We start from the raw sequence: 18,245 nt of genomic DNA, 5'->3' as shown, positions 1-18,245 counted from the left end.
TGCAACACGCGCTCCTCCCCTACCTGCTGGCAGGGGTTAGAGGAATCGTGGGTCACGAGGAGGTAAGCAGAACCTAAAGGGTATGATCTAGACGAGGCAACGTTTTTGTCCGAATCGGAGTGATACCGAGGTATCTACTCGTTCCCTTTGGGGATTTTTAACCCTCTGGAGTCTAAGAGGTTATCAGGAGAAAATAGCCTCATTACACGTACATGCGTTAATCGACTTCAGAGGGTTAACTTCTGCTTTTATCCTCCCCTTCCTAATTCCCCTGTAACCACCAGCTCTGCATCTGATCGAGGTTAGGTGGAAACCTTTCGCATAACAGTCTCCTATGCTGGACCTATAATGTTTTTATGGTTCTCTGTTCATTGCAACCAACTGACTGATGGTCCAGACTAAAATGAGGCACCCCTTGAGTGGGGCTCCAGCGCAGGAGGGTGGGTGAGTAAATGTAACCCTCTCTGTATATACTTGTGTGTATTTAATTGCTGGTGTTTACGTTTCTACTAATTAACTCTGTGAGTTTCCTTTGCAGTGCTCAGTTACAGTGTTTACTAAACACTCGCCAGCACCAGCCATCCGGCTTCATGTTCTGGTATTAGGTGGCTGAGATCACAGGTTTCTGAGGGAGCCTCCTTGATCATCAGGCCTGGCACAGCACTGCTGGGAATTTAATGGATGTCCGGCCAGGTCACCCCGAGGGGTCTCCTGGCCGCGTAGGGATACTGTCACATCTAGCGGGAAGTGGAGGTGGCAGTTACAGAAGTCTTATTGTATATGCTGCCTCAGGTGATGCTCCCCTCGCCCGAGGGTTGTAAAATTGAGCTTGCCTCTCCCGTGAGATTCAGCGCCTCTGCGATGCTTAACAACCTTTCAGTACACACGCTAAGCTTTTTGTACTTTCTCAAAACCACATGTTGGTCAGTGTGCACGTGAACACTTTGCGCACTTTCTAAAAATCCACAAGTGGTAAGTTTGCACGCAAGATTCTGCAAACTTTCTGAAATCTTGTACGATAAGGGTTACACAATCCGCTTTGTTCCCTTTCTTGAGATGATTAGACCTTGGTTCCCTGGTCTCCATTCAGCCAGTGTGTATTTGTTTATACACCTCAAGCATCGCTTCCCTCAACATGAGGGTCTATTTGGGTGATTCTCGTGGTAATTTAGCTGCGCTCCCCTTTTTCCAAAAAAAGGGTTGCCCATGAGCGCACTACTCTGAGCTTGGAGTTCTCCTCTCATATGAGACTGAGTTCTCTGTTTTTTCTCCAGAGCACTCCAGTATTGTTTCCATAGATCGAGTTGGTGACTCTCAATCATACTTTTTGAGATGCAACATTCCATCTATGTGCTGCTCTATCAGTGCCACGAGAGCCCCTCCTTAGAACAGTATTTGAAAATCCATGCTATGGTAAATGTGCACGTGAAGTCATTGAACACTTTCTGAAATCCACATTGTGGTAAGTTCGCACGCTTCTAAAATCCTATATGGTGAGGGCTTCATGCGGTTGCTTTGTGCACTTTCTTGAGTTGGTAAAAGCCCCGTTCATCTTGGGCGCCACTCCACCTATGTATCCTCGGATACCTATCTAAAAAGGGTGTTGCTACTAGAGAACTGTTGAGACAGCTCTTTCAGCAAGCTTATACTTAAGCTAGCGGTAGCCCCTGTGTGACAGGCAAGACTTGGTAGAAATGCTAGGTTCTTAGCCGTATCCCTTTAAAGGAATCTTTCCTTATTCCAAGCCTTCAGCTCTACCCTGGGCCGAGGCCCTAACAATTAAGTTGGGTATGTAGCTTAGGCCTTTTGTCCGTAAGGTGTACTATCACAGACAGCCGTCTAAACGTCCCAGGGGCAACTCCCATGGAAATGGTAGAGTTGGTACTTAGTGATCGCCATGATTCTGGCCTGCACTCCCCTCAGCATGGCGGCATGGGTATACTGTTCCCCAAAGCGAAAGTGTCTCGTTCCCTACTCAGGGAACTATGGTTACGTACGTAACCAGAGACAGTTCCCTTTCAAGTTGGTGTTTTTTCAATGTATGCTTCAGACACATTTCATCTTGTGCATTATATGGTAATCTCGAATTGCAGAATATATTTTAGTACATATATTTGAGAGACGTTCTTGTGCACATGCAGTTTGCCGTTTTAATCACCTTTTTGGTGATTTCATTACTTAGCTGACGACAGAACGAGGTTTGTAGCCTATGCTCAAAGTTTCTTGTGAGGGTTATTTATGATGAAGTGATATAGAGCTTGCGCCACATGTTGAACAGTGTGGGCCATGAACACAGTAAAACGGCTGATGGAACAAATAAGTGTGTTTTACTGACAAACAGTCTAACAATAACTCATCAGACCACAGTTCACAGTTGATCTACTGAAGCTCATTTGGCTGCTATAGCTTTTCCGTGCGTGTTTGACTCACGCCTGATGCTAAAGTGAAGCAAGTGCACGTCTGAAATTTCTCCCGTTTGTTTTGGTCATAACATAAATAGATACGGCAGTTCCGCATCTAAATATATGCATTTAATAAAAAAAAAAATAATGGACAAAAACAGTTTTGAGTGGGGTGGCCAAAGGAGTGGCCGCGCTTTCATTAATGATGGCCACCCTCTTAATACACTTGGCAGCCTTTAGCCTTACCCTGGGGTTGGTTCACCCTCCGCCTATGGCAGGGACCCATTCTTAAGGGGCTCCATTACAGATAATAATATAATATAATATAATATAATATAATATAATATAATATAATATAATAAAAATACTTTTAGAAACCCTGTGTTATGATGTCAGGCTGAGATACATGAAAAAAAAAATATGAGTATGAATATGAATATAACATGAGTGGATTTGCAATGGTAATAATCCTAAATTTAAAATCCTACACTGAAGAAACATTTCTCATTTTCATATGACGACTAAAAACCTCTTCCAGAACGTTTATCACAGTTGCGCAGTTCTTGCATCACGCGCAGGATTACGAGGTGCAGAGATCTTGAATGAGGATGAAGACTGTGCTGCTGTGTGTGTCATGTGTGTTTCAGAGCAGCGGGATCAGCGTCCGTCTGACCTGCGGCTCTTCCCAGACTCTGCCGCACCATCCACCTCCTCTCGCCCAAAGAGCAGTCTCTCGTCCTAATTAAATTGTTTTAATTAAATTAATGAGCATCACAAGCCAGATTCCGCCTGACCAATTTCAACCTTTGTTCAACTCATAATAAATCACTCACAATTGCATTCTGGGTTGCTGATAGGACAGATATAATCAAGGTTCATAATGTCATGTTTGATTGTGTGAAATTATTAAATATCATGATTCTGTGCAGAAGAGTGTTTGGGGTGTGAAGTGCTGTCAGTGAATCAGTTAATCTCATGTTGTGTCCATTGTAAGACCTTTTTTCACGCAGCTGCTCGAGTGTTGCTTTACACACAGTAACACCATCACACCCTGAGTGTTTTTCTCTCTAATCTAAAAAGGCGTTTAGTTTTCCGAGCACAATGTTTATTGATACTACTCGCTGAGACCAACATTTTAAACATTTTTTTTTTTTTTACAGTTGTATTTTGGTCATGATTTTCAGTAAAAATATTTAAACTAGAGAAAGGCTTTTTTGTTCATCAGTTCTTACAGACAGAATAAGTCTATGTCTACGTTCAGACACAAATTGCTGTCTGATGAATTAGCAGACACGACACTTTACACATACTTTGTTAGAAGAAAGGAAAATGCAATCATGCCACGTCTAAACATCCTTAAAACATGATACATTTACAGAGGAGTCTAGAAGAATAAAACTAGTTTTAAGAAAATACTTCTTAAATATTTTCCCTTTTTAGTATGTTTTAAAAAATAAAAGCATTTAACAGAAAAGTATTATAATCTGTAAACAGATCTTAACTGCTCATGCAATTTTATTTCAAATACATTTATTTTGTTTTATATTTACATATTCTTCCTAGAGAACAAGAAAATGTACTGATTACAAAACTGTTTTTTTTTTTCTTTCTTAAATCTGACACTATTTCTGCAGTCACCGTTACAAACAGCAAACAAATATGACAGAAACAGAAAGCTTAACACACTGACTATCAGCAGAAACACTGCTGCTCTATCAGCTCACATCAATTTCAGGAACAAATATTTATAAACCGACAAACAAATGAAGAAATGAATGGAAACTATATCCATTCTGCTCCATTACTGTCAAACACAGGAAGAATAAGAAAAATGTAAGTCTCAAAGACACAGAGGAGCTTACTATCCATATATTACAGGAACAGAAAGTTCTGCTGTAAAAAACAGGCCGTCTGAGACAGTGAACACGTACTAGACAGACAGGACACAACACAACACACGTGAACTGACTGAGCACTCCCTGTTCTCCTCCAAGGGTGACTACATAGACACTGTGTTGTCTTCTGTGGCTGTTTGCCTGTTACTGCTGATCAGTGTTTGAGAGTATTCATTATGACTGTCAAACTGTCAAATAATTTAATTAATAACATGATATGCCGATTATTTAAAGGAGTTATTTGTTATTATTATTGGTACGGGTCTTTCGGTTTATGTACGCATGTGTAGCGAACAAATACAGCATTGTCTTAAGGAACTTCATTGGAAACTTCCTGTTTTATACATTGTTACTTAAAAAAAAAAAAAAAAAAAAATCTCATGGCTCATGTAATCGCTTAGGCAGAGTTTAAACCACAGAAAAAGGTCAAAAATAAAAATAGACAGAACATTTAATTTAGTTCAGGCAAGTCATCAGCGTCCATTTCTCGCTCGCTAAAGAAATGAAGTGATGCATTTCAATCACTACTGAAATTGCTAAAAATATTAGTCTATGGTAAGGGATTTCCCTTTGCTCAAATGTAGACCCATATCAGGAAGAGATCTAGTCTTTGGGCATTTCATTACTGATGGTTGAACATTTCCACTGGAAAGCCATCTGACTGAGCTCAGTGAAATAAAAATGAGTGTTCCCCGCGCATCCCGGCGGCTCCAGACCGCTCAGTTTGCCACTTAATGAGGGTTTTTGTGGCCCTAGGGCCGATCTGGACGCACAAACAAATGCGAGGTTGGAAACTATTCAAAGACTCTTGAGTAAATGCTCACATCACATATACTAAATCATATCTCGGATTTGTAGATTACAACTGAAATGGCACAAATAATGATCTTAAATCAGCGTATGATTTAAACTGTAACAAATCCGTAACACCGTTGTACAACAAACATCTTCGCATACCACCCTGGGTGGACTCTTTCAACATGTTTCACAGGCTTGTTTTAGCCTCAGAGCTTTATCCTCAGGGTAAAGCTGCTCTTCCTCATTAATTACGAATCATATCTTTTGGTTTATTGTCGCCCCTATGGCTCTTGCATTAAGCAGCTGTTTTTACAGAGGGTAATAAGTCTTCACTGCACCATGACGAACAGGAACACAACCACACCCTCTTTTAAGAGCTACATGTCAGTTTCACGTCCTTCGTGCAGATTTGGCCACATCTGAGGTACCACTTCTGATTAGGACCTGATGCTGGTTTATTCTGGTTTGGTGCTGCTCTAATTACTAGTGGAGTATGGTTTTACCGCCTGCAAGGTCGTGGGTTTGATTCCCAGGTAATGTGTACATATACATGCTTTAGATAAAGAGATTCCCAAATGTACATTTTGATTTGAAGCTGATTAAATCAATAAATGTTCTGTCATCATTTATTCACCCTTATGTCATGGCAAATTGATTGTGTTTTTCTTCTGTGAAACACAAATAACATAATTTGAAGAATCTTTCAGCTGCTTTTGCTAGTAGAATAAAAGCCAATGGGGCTCCTTTAATTTAAGATCATTGGTTCTTGCCTGTCACATCATGATGGTATGTTTTTCTGTTGTTAAAGTGAATCTATTGCATCAGAATACTTAGATTGTATCACTGATTAAACCAATGGACCACTTTTAAATCTCCTTCATGTATTTTTTGTGGCTTTGGATTCCATCAAGTATTAATGTATGGACAAAAACAGCTGGAAGATTTTTCTTCTTTTGTGTTCTGCAGCAAACATAAAGTCATATAGGTTCAGAACAATACGAGGGTGAGCAGACAATATCATAATTTAGATTTTTGGATGAACTAAACCTAGTCGGGATGCCAGCATGCAAAATGCAATATTTGGTCTTTTTAGCAGGTCCAATAAATGACAAGATGTTCAATGAAAAATGGTTTGTTCTTTATATAAACCTATTATATGGCTTCTGAAGACTTGTAATAGTGCATGACTGCCTTGTTTTACTTTGATAGTTCTTTTTGTCCTTTATGCTGCTTCACAACATCTGGTCACCATCCAAAAGAAAGATCAGCCTGGACATTGTACTAAAAATCTATTTTTGTGATCTACAGATTTAGAGTCTTACAGGGCTTAAGTTAATGAGGGCGAGTATGACTAAAGGGTTTTCATTTTTTGGTGAACTATTAACAGTGATGGTTTCCAAACTAATGAGCTATATCCTGAAAGAAAGAGGCATTCTCCTCATAAAGAAGGGGATTCCACAATGATATTGTAATCTTCTTTGTCTATATTGACCTCTCTAACATAATCCTATGGGACAGGTTTTAAATCATGTTTTCCTGCCAATAAAAGCTATGATACATTGTAGTACTGACCATCACTTGTGTCTTATCGAGTATAATTCATAACGCAAAACTGTGATGCGAGACCAGATGGGAACGAGTGTCCATGATGATAAATGACACTAGCTGTTTTATGGTTTCTCTCAGATTTATTATTGCTAGGCTGCTCACAGGGCAGATGCTATTTTCACCATAATTATTTATTCTAAATTATGAAACAAGTTACTTTAAATACATTAGTTAAGAATAACTGGGCTGCTAACAGAAACCATGAAACATAGATGAAGGGGGCGATTACTTTTCCAGTTAGCCTGTGTTGATCTTTTTATATCTACAAAAAAAAAAAAAAACTATTCATAATCATTTGTGATGTGACTTTTTCTCTAATTAAAGAAAGAAGGAAAATAAAAAATCTTTAAAATGTAGAAAGAAATCACAAATGAGAATGAATGAACTCATATTTATCTTCAAATGTATCAAAGACCAAATTTACTGAGGTAATCTGTTCACATTTCATGTAGTCTATATCTCAAGTCGAACTGAACATCAATAAATATGTAATTTAATTCCATCTAATTGGTCCAATAAATTTTGAGAGAAACATTTATAATATAAGTGAAACTAAGTCTAATGTTCCTTTAGTTTGTCTTGTCCCATCAGAAACATGGTAATTGGTCATGTATATCTTATGTGGTGGGTAAGGAGTCAAAACCCAAATCCTTCATATTACATGTCAAAAACACATTATGAATATTAATATTCAACTAAAACATTCTGAAAAGAGCAAAAACAGTCCAACAGCTTTAACATTTAAAACCAGAGAGATCAGACAAGCTATAAAGCACAAATATTGTTACCACATTTTCGAAATTTCCCCTATAAATCTGAGCTCAATGTCACACTGTACTGTATTCTGGTTCAAATCTAAAGCCTTGATGACACAGCATTTGTCCTTGAGAACGTCCCTTCCTTGTGATCCCTAGTCCTCTGCAGGAGAATTCCAAGATAGTGAGAAAAATCCTTGCCAGAGAAAGCGAGTGAGCGAGAGCTGCCCAGCAACTAAGGAAGTTCCCTATAATTCCAGTGTGTCGAATTGACACTTCTAGTGTCCAATATAAGCACTATCTCAAGCCTCTAGCAGAAGCACAACACATTTAAAACAACCGCTGTGACAGGAAACACCAAAACAGATCTATCTGATAGTATTTAATGGAAAATGGTGAATTGTTATACACATGTTCTCCACAATGGAAACATCTCATTATCTAAAGAGTATGTTGATTCATTCATGGGAACAGTATTGATGATCAAGTTTTCTCTAAAGTGTTCAACACAAGGTGGAAATCAACGACAAAGTCCACTGAATGAAAGTGGACAGCAGGCATTCAGTTTCCTCCTCTCTTTGCGGTATAGCAGAGCTCTTCTAATGCACTCTATTGTCTGTGGTCTCTCCCTGTGATCTGCTCTAACGGCAGCTGAACCAGCGAGCTGCAGCATATTGTCTTGCCGCTGTTTAGTGATGGGGAGGAGGGTGTCGTTCCCATTGCCCCTCCGGGGGAAACGTGGCAGCTGTCATCGGGACCGACCTCTCCAGGAAGCGACCAGCACCCATACATGTATGGAGTAAACACCCACCCGCCCGCCGACAGCTCTCGGCTCACTTTGCCCTTGTGCACCGTTCTGGGACCAGCTTCCCGTGACGGGTCCCTGACTCCAACCTCTGTGAGGTGTGACAGAAAGCTGATCTGAGATCAGCAAGTAATGTAAGTTGAACTAAACTAACCCATATAAGCCGAATGGGACAAACGCTTTGAGCTCGGGACACTGCAGCAATTCCCTATCAGTTAAACATTACTTTAGAGACCGGTTTTCTTCAGACTCAACACAAACAAGAGTTACCCAAGACTGACAAGCGTATGAATCACACTGCAGTACTCTAGTAATCAGCGAGGCCACTCTCGAATGGGCTTCCCTCTCCGCTGCAAGATTAAGTCATAAGCATCTAGTGCCCTGGACAATCTTTCCAGCATCCAGAATGGCATATCCCACCTTCTCATATCCGGATCCCCCCTCCAGATTTTGCAGCACCTTTGAGAAAACAAAAAAACAAAAAAACATATTGAAAAGCTACACACCTGACTGCAGTGATCTGCTCGGTCCTAATCCTCAATGAGCGTCTGGGCCATACACCAGCGAGGCACTTAGGGGTTAACGTTTCAGCGGCGTGCGAACGTCTCCTGCTCACGCTCTTCCATCAGCCTGAGAAACTGCAGTCATCCCCCCTCTCCACTCGTTACTGCAGCACCACACACACACCCCAGTGAACACACACGAACACCCCTCCCCTCCTTCTGTGAGCTCTCTCCACCACTTTCTCTCTCACACAGAGAAATCCCCCCTTCAAATACACACACACACCCATTCCCTCTCTCTCCATTTTTCCTTCCCCCACCCTTCCCATTCCATCCTCTTTCTAAGCTGCCTGATTGGAGATGCTGCTCACACAGCTCTGCATACAACCCTCTTTTTTTCTTGTGTCTCCATCTCTTGCGCTGTGGGGTAATCAGCACGGGTCAATATGAAACACTTCCTCTGCCGTCCCCATCAAACTCTGTGACCTCAAAATACCCTGTTGTTTTTGCTGAAATGCAGCCTGTTGGATGGCAAAATTCAATATTGAATACAATACAATACAGCTCTCTGGACAGAAGAAGGAAAATGGAGCGGTTTCCTGAATTTTTTAAGAGAAGGGCTGCAGAGGTTCTGCTGCTCGCAATATGTTGCAGTAGAGGGAATGAAAGATATAGAGGAAAACATTAAAGAGATGGCAGGAGTATAGTGTTTGACTGATATGTAAGTCAGCTGGTCAATATGGCTAAATAAACTGTACATTACTACACTTAATTATTACACTTAATACAAGCTATGCAGAAAATCGGTCAGCTTAGACAGGTTAGTGTGACCATACAAACATATCAGACTAAATAATGCCATAATTGACCAATAAGAACCAAGCATTCCAGGAAACTGTGTATTAAGTTGACCAATTATTGATGAACTGATATATCGGTTTTACCAATTAATCGGCACCGATAGTTCTCATTGTTTAGAATTTTTTTTTATTTACTATTTTTTCTTTCCAGACATACTTTCTCTTTCCTTTTCATAATTTTATTAAATTTTTCATAAAGTGAAAATAACAATGCCATTAGTGTGATTTTTGATAACTATTGGCCTGTTATCGGATATCGGTTATCGGCTAGATTTCTCAATAGTAGTTTTTGGTATTTTAAAACTGACACTAGGTAAAATTAGCATTCCTGTTCAAGCCACATGACACACATTGTGCTACTGGATTATTGTACTTATTAAGTCATGATTGTTTTAAACCTGTACGTGGGGTAAAAAAGAAAACAACCAAAATTGAAATAATGATTAAAATATAAACACTCTGTAATAGTTGGATTATAATGCATTATGGTTCTTTGTCATTTGGTCAGAAATAAAATGGACCAGCTGGTCTACCAGATGGTGGAGATGTGGTTGAGCTGGTAGAACATTTGATCAAGCTGGTTAGAACTGGTACATAATCTTCAGCCACCTTGTTTCAAACCTAATACCTAATAATAAAATAATGGTTAACACCTAATCCAGCTTGGACCAGCTACAATCCAACACCAGTTGCACAAAACAGCAACCATATTTAGTTGCTTTTAGCATGATTGTGCTGGAGTCAATTACTGTTTTTTAAATGCAACATTTACTTCAAAGTAACTAAAACTATCTGAAAACAAAAATGTGGACCATCCATGATAAACTTAAAATAAAATAAGTATTGAAACTAGTTAAACTTGGGTTAAACAACACACAGGTACAATATTCAGTCAATACCAAACATTGATTATATAAAGTCCAAATATTGACTGCAAAAAGACCAAAGACTGGGTTTCATTAGTAAAACTAGTGAAATTAAATTCTCAATGATACACTCAACCTGTAATTCAACATAAGGATCCTGTATCATTTCTTCCTGCATCTTGCTGCATCAAACAGTTTCGTCAACCTCAAATCAATGCAAAAGCATTTTTTTCCGCAGCTAATGGAAGCACTGAAGTGCTCAAACTCCCATCATTATTTGGGACCGAAAATAAAACGATAGCCGTGAGGTAAATGTAATGAGTGAAAGATGTACTCTAGATGATTCCAGCGTTTAACTGGTGTTTCCCAGTTTTCAGTGAATGATGTGAGAGTTAATGCACACCAGAGTAACACAGCGGCAGTGGGATAGCACTCATACAGCGTATTCACAGTTTGATCTGCCTGTACTCTTTGTTGGCCCACTGTGATTTCAGTCTCTGGCCCCCCGGAGAAAGACAGCTGGAGACTCACGAGGCTTTTATTACGTGTCACAAAAAATTACCCATCTCCCTTAAGTGTGGCTGCCTCCTTCAGAGCTGATGAAAATGAAATCAATAACGCCTCAATCACTCTAAGCGGGAGAGAAAGGGATGGCCTTTTCCATTCCTCCACCTAGTCCTCAATGAGAGCCAGATCGTTCGGCCCTTACAGACTGTCAATATTTGCCGCAAACACTAGCTACATGCTTAGTACAAGATTACTCATGAGCAGAACTCGATTCTTTTGGAGAGAAAATCTTGGAATGGTTTCAAAAAGAAATCAATGTGTTTAAAAAAAAGAAAGAAATCACAGGTCTTTTATGAAGCAAAGCCACTTACATGTGCTGAAAGAGTCTACACATGGGCTGTGAAAACTGCCACACTGAAGTGTCTCAGAATTGAATGACTACTTCAGAATATACAGACATAAGTTAACAATTGAGCTCTACGTGTTCTTTTTGCCTCAAAAGACTTGAACGGCGCAAGCTATACAGAGCAGCAAGCAGATGTACTGTAAGTGATATCAGTAAGATGCTTTTTAGTAGGAACCAGCCTTTTAGTGACCACAGAGTATTGACTGATTCTGGATCTATTACACTCACTGGTGACCTCAGCCTGGACCCCGAGTGACTTCTGTCCTGAGGCGTAGCTCAAAGACCGGCTGGAGCTCCTTCTGTTTACTCACAATAACAATAGACCAGCCTTGAAAGAAACAGTGTGAAAACCTGTTAAATTTAAGACTATTATTTATACATATCATGATCTAGATGAGGCTTTCTAAAATGGGGGTTTGTGACGAAACCGTGGGGGCTTCATGTGTTAATAAAAAGCTAATAATAAAATCAAATGTTTAAATTAATGTTGTAAAATTAACAAATAAATGTGGCTCCAGGATGAATCAAAATCACTTTCTGTGAATAAACATTTGCCAAGATAAAAACTAGAGGAATTAAATGTTTAAAATTAAAACATAGATATTAATTTTGTTTTTTTACAGAACATTTTTAATTTACAATAGTAATATATTTATAAATTAATTTTATAAATTACAGTTTAAACAGTTTGAAGCCCTAAAAACATACAGGCCCATGTTTAAACAATGTATATATATATATATATATATAATTCAAGTATTCAAGTAATTCAAGTATTTGAAATCTAAAAAATGTTGTAAGTGGAGGTCTGGGTTCATAAAAACCCCAAAATGACCCCAAACCCTATAATGTGATCTTTCAGAGCAAGCAGTTTTAAGTTTCAAGTTGAAACATTCAGTAATAAAATAAAAAGCAGAAAATTACAAACAGTAGAACAAAAACAACAGAACAAAAGACACAAATAAAATATACTATTTAACCAAGCCTAAATATTAAAAGCATTTTTATAATAGCCTATACAGAAATTCAATAAATGTAAAAATAAAATTATAATAACACTAATAATAATGAATAATAATAATTAAAGACTGCACAGATTTATTATTCTGAAAAGCATTAGTTTACTTTACAAACTGATTGCAAGTGCATATCCCAAAAGTGTATAAACAAAACTTGTCCTTGATCCGTCCTGTCTTGGGTCTTGTGGACAGAAAACTGTCTGCGAAATAGTGTCTCTTTTGCAGCTGGATTTTTTTTCTTTCTTTTTTATTATAATTAATTAAATAATTCAATTAGTTTAATTAATTAAAACACACTGCACAGCTAGATGTTCAACATCATCCTGCCTGGCTCCTGAAAGCTTACCTTAAAGGATTCATAAGGAACGCCCTCAATATTTAAGCAGATAACATGGTTGGAATGGTTGAAATTTAAGATAAGCAAGGCGAATTTTCAGCTCTAGATGTTTTCGTTCAAACCAGGAGGCAATTAAATACATTTCATAAGAGTCGTAGTTACAGATCTCTAATCTAATAAATTTTAATAGCACCACTGTGTTTGCAGTTTAATGCTGCCATAGCCAGAGGCCAGTGTGACACATAACCTACTAAAACTGCTGTGGAGAATTATAAAATAATTACATAAGCAGTCTGCTATATCCAGGGCTGGCCCAAATTTTTATGGGGCCCTAAGCAGAATTTATTTGGGGCCACCGGTTTTGCCAATATGACTGATTATTGTCAATAGTTGATTAATCAAATCTAACTCACCCATTATCAGATTTAGTATTTGCTGTAGCTGTGTTTTGCTTGCATCACACCAGTGTTTTTACCTTTTTGTGATTTTTAATTATAACAAACCCACAAGAGTGGTTAGGTGGCACTTTAATATTCAGTCTTACAGTACTAAGTGGTATAATGTGGTGATCTGAAAAGCAGCTAAATAAACCAGCAGACAATGCATTTACAGAAAAGAATGTTATTTGATCAACAGTAATTATAATACAAAGCAGCAAGCAATCTGTACATTAAAAAAAACAATAACTCTTAATCATTTAACTTACTAACTGAGGCATAATGATATTGGAATATAGCGAAGAACCCAAAGGTAGGCAAAAGTTTATAACATTAAACTGTTATTTCTACCAAGTTTATGAAACAGAAATGCTTTATTACAAAAACTATATATATATACCCAGGAAAGTTATTTTTACACAGAAGACTAATACTATTTATACTACGTATTGCAAATAGTGGCAGTTATCGCAGAATTAATTATAATGGCAGTACGATAGAACATTCTAAAACAGTATGCATTAATAACATATTGAGTGTTAATTATAATTTTAATTCAAATTATTAAATGGATGCCAGCTTATTGAGACAATAAAGACCTCCCTACCTGATAATTTATTTGTATTTTATAATGTTCACACATTGTTCGGCGGAGTTAATGTAAATAGCCTCAGTTAGCGGGCTATTTTTAGTCTATATAGAAAAAAATCAAGCCATTTCATGTACTCTTGGGGGCCCTAAGCAGATTTGACTTGGGCCGGCTCTGGCTATATCACTAGTAAAAATCAGTAACCTAAAAACAACACTCCCTCATCTTGCTTAGTAGAAGGTTTAAGCTTTTGTAAGTGTTTCCCCGGTCTCTCTTGTCTGTGTGCTGTAGTGTTTCAGCTCTGGAGCTGGTGTGAGTGCTCAGGGAATACCTCCAGATCCTGCATCCTGCAAACAGCTTGCAGCGGAGCGAGGAGGGCGGCTCTGGCACGGGCAGGACATTATTGGCCGCTATAATACAGGCCCTCTCACTGGGCTTGTCTTGTTTATAATAAACAGACTGAGATATTATGTTAACTGACGTGCATTTTAAAGATGATGAGTGTCATTTCAGTGTTACAGTATGAGATTTATTCGAGACAACTATGAAAACTGAATCAGAATCTAACTCAACAGATGTGTGTGTGTGTGTGTGTGTTTATATATATATATATATATATATATATATATATATATATATATATATATATATATATATATATATATATATATATATATATGTATATCAAGGGTGCATTAGATCGATCAAAATCGATAGTAAAAGACATTTATAATGTAACAAATTTTGTTCTTTTTCAAATAAATGCTGTTCTTTTTAAATTTCTATACATTAATAAACATTTCCACATAAATAATTTGTTATAAGTAAACTATTAAAGTAATTAAACTATTTTCAATAATAGTTTCTTCAGCAGCAAATCAGCATATTATACTTTTTTTCTAAAGGATCTTGTGAAAATGAAGACTAGAGTAATGATGCTGAAAATCAGCTTTATATCACAGAAATATATTATATTTTAAAACATGAAAATAGAAAACAGTTATTTTAAATTGTAATAATATTTTACAATATTGCAGTTTTTACTGTATTTCTGATTAAATAAGAGACTTCTTACTAAAACATTAAAATATTTTAGTGTATATATTCTGTGTTGCATTATAGAAAGAAAAGAAAAGAAAAGAAAACACATTTGATTAGGTTTGAGTGCAATGATATTTATTTCCTCAAAAAAAAAAAAAAAAAAAAAATAGTGTTTTCATTTGAGAGAGAGCGAAAAAAAAGAAGCAAGCCACATATTTTCCTCCATGCCTTTTGACTAACTAAAGGCAGAATGCAGCTTGATTGCTTTTTACATTGTGAAAATATAGTTAGGAAACAGCTTCAATGTTTCAAAAGCCAGTATCCAAATTTAAATATAGCCATGTTTACTGTCTCCAGTACCTTTCAGCTTTCCATTTATGTCCTGAAAAGTGCATCAAAGACCACCAAAAGTCTCCTGGCATCCACAGTACCTCAGAGAGACCTCAAATGACCAGCACTGAAGGCACTGACTTGGAGAAATGAATGCCAATATCCCAGTGGCTGAGCACAAGCATGAGAGTGTAAGCAGGGAGTAATCAATAGCTTTTATGATGGGGACTGAGACAGCACTCAAATAGAGCCTATAATAATCTGGGTTTAGCGCTGTACATTCGCAGCATTTTAAACGCACTAGATACGATGACATCACACCTGATATCTGTACAAAAGATATGGCATTGTTTTAAATTAACATCTTTGTTAATCCATCCTTCATTATTAGTGACCTCACAGGCACATTGTGTGTAAACCCATTTCAGTTCAAAATCAATGGTCTCCAGCAAGTCAATGAAACGGTAACATTTTGTTTTACTGGTCTTGATCAACACACACACACACACACACTGTATTTTGTACATTATTAGTCTTTTTCAGCCCCTCTCATAGAGTTTCCAGGCAACTATCAATTAGGGAAATGACTCATATGAATTGTTGGGAGTGGGTTTTCGAAAAAAAAAACATGTTTCGTAACGCATAAAGGATATCCCATAAATCACATCCTCCCCTGCAGCTCTTGAATTATCACACTCCAGCACACCCATCATGGCGCCGTCTGGCTGAACAAATCTCCATTGCAAAACTGCATTGTTTTATCATGACAGTGGTTGGATTTCCATTTCTTTAAAAAAAAAAAAAAAAAATCTCAGGTTTAAGTGAAGCTGTGAGGCTGAGAGATTTTGCTCAGAACAATCTAATCTCAAACTCCAGTATGTGTTCGGTAAACAAAACTTCAGTACCTGTATCAGATGTGTTGTCTTGTATGGCTTTTGTACAAGTCTGGTGCAGTAACCTGAATAATAAGAGTAGAGCAGTACACAGTTCTCAGCCTTTTATTGTCAAACACTTAAATACCCAACCTTATGGGTTATTGTTATGCAATTATTGCAAATCGGCTTGTTTTCATTCAATTAATCTGTGATTCAGAAATGCTAGTTCATTAATAAAAACTATAGTTATTAAGGGGTGTAAATTTTCAAAATTGAGATTTATATAAGCTGAATAAATAAGCTTTCCATTGATGTATAGATTGTTATGATAGGGCAATATTTGGTTGCGTTACAACTATGTGAAAATCTGTAATATGACGATACAAAAAAAATCTAAATACAGAGAAAATCATTGTCCAAATTAAGTTCTTAGCAATGCATATTACTAATAAAAAACAAAGAAGTTTTAATATATTTCCAGTAGAAAAATTAAAAAATATTTGCATAGAACATGATCTTTACGTAATATCCTAATGATTTTTTGGTATATATAAAAAAATCCATAATTTTGACCCATATAATGTATGTTTTGCTATTGAAACTTAAGACTGGGTTTGTGCTCCAGGGTCACATTTATAGAAATGGATAATCCAACAGAGATTTTGACACAAACTCAGAAATCTTTGTAGAAGTTTAGTTGTAAATACATTACAGTAGTTTTGTACACAAAAACAATGTTGGAACCGTGTTGACTCGCCAGTCGCCACTAACGCAAAACCACTGCTATATAAAAAGAAGCTTTTGGTTTAGTAACTAACGCAAAACCACTGCTATATAAAAAGAAGCTAAACCAAAAAGCTTCTTTTTATATAGCAGTGGTTTTGCGTTAGTGGCGACTGGCGAGTATGAGTAATAGACATATTGCACATTGCATCTTCTCTAAGGGAAAAGGAGAAGATATTTAGAGGTTGCTGAAGTGCAGCTCCTCTGCTCAATGTCTCTGGGACAGTCCCAATCCACATAATAACAATGACTGCTATCTCCAGATGCAGAAAAAGTCAGAGATAAACTGGTTTAATCTCTCTCTCTCTGCAAGATTTCCTTCTCTCCATATATACACACACACACACACAATTTCTTTTCCTCTCAACAGCGCTTTTCAGACTCCCGCTACTTCTTGAAATTAGTGCTAATGTGAGAGCACATTAAAAGATTTGCTCATCCATGACTAGCTCATCCCCTGAGAAACTCCACAAATCTTTCATTTCATTTCTTCATTTCTACTTCCTCGCTCTTTCGAAACCGATCATAAACAATTGTGGCCAGCCAAACACATATGAAAATTTTTTATTATCCGGACACAGCTGAATCCATGCCGATTTACACCTACGCTGTGTCTTGTTCGCTCTTTCTGTTGGATGCACAGACAGACAGGAGGTACCAGGAAGCATTATTTGGTGTTGACCTTCTAGGAGAAATCCGAAAGACAGCTATTGCAAATAAAAACACTCAGACCCAAACAGAAATGCTTTGAGGCAGAAGCTCGGAGCCCCTTGATAATATCACGGTTGTTAGCCCTCCCAAACCATGAAAAAAACAAACCTAATGTGGCAGATCTGAGACAATCACTTTAAGGAGAATTGCCTCTCCTCTTGAAGGAGGTAATTGGATCTTTCTCTTACTTGTTTGCTTCCCAAGAGGACAAAATGGCAAACAGGAAGACAAAGCAGCCCCCGATGGTTGTGAATCTCTGGTTAATTGTTTTATTTGTGTCCAGGCCGAAAGCACTAAGCGCTTCTGTCCACTCTGATGATTCAATTCCAGGAATGAGGACACATAAAAGAAGAGAGAATAGAGGACAAAATTACAAGCCGCTTCCTTTGTGGCGTAAAGTGCAAAATCGTCCTTAAAAGCAAGAGTCAAAGCATTCTTACAAGGAACAAAGCAGAAAAATCTTGCTATAAATGTGGTGGTGTACAGGTATCTCTATAATGAAAATGTGCTCTTCTCCATGAGTATTTGGTTAGTTAAAGATACAAAATCAGCTCAGTTCTACAGGAGGGGTGTCTGGTCCTGCGTCCTACAGAGTTTTGCTCCAATCTGTCCCAACACACCTGTCTGAAAGTTTGTAGTAATCCTGAAGACCTTGATTATCTGGTTGAGGTGTGTTTTATTAGGAATGGAGATAAACTCTGCAGGATAGAGACCCTCC

General features: G+C 37.7%; 1 protein-coding gene across 3 annotated transcripts in view; it reads right to left on the bottom strand.

Annotated features, from left to right (window-relative positions):
* The window catches only part of LOC128011662 (synaptotagmin-2-like), a 68,092-nt gene that overhangs the window by 28,703 nt on the left and 21,144 nt on the right, over positions 1 to 18,245 (bottom strand). For 2 of the 3 annotated variants that reach the window (XM_052594327.1, XM_052594329.1), the window contains exon 1: positions 8,770 to 8,994. The exons of the other annotated variant lie outside the window; for it this stretch is intronic. The gene's annotated coding sequence lies outside the window, so the exon portion shown is untranslated. Of the gene's footprint in view, positions 1 to 8,769; positions 8,995 to 18,245 lie in introns of those variants that run through there. 3 annotated transcript variants of the gene reach the window in all.

Source organism: Carassius gibelio, chromosome B23, assembly GCF_023724105.1.
Source record: "Carassius gibelio isolate Cgi1373 ecotype wild population from Czech Republic chromosome B23, carGib1.2-hapl.c, whole genome shotgun sequence".
Lineage (NCBI taxonomy): Eukaryota > Metazoa > Chordata > Actinopteri > Cypriniformes > Cyprinidae > Carassius > Carassius gibelio.
Note: the sequence above shows the minus strand (reverse complement) of the source record. Positions and strands in the feature narration are given on the sequence as shown.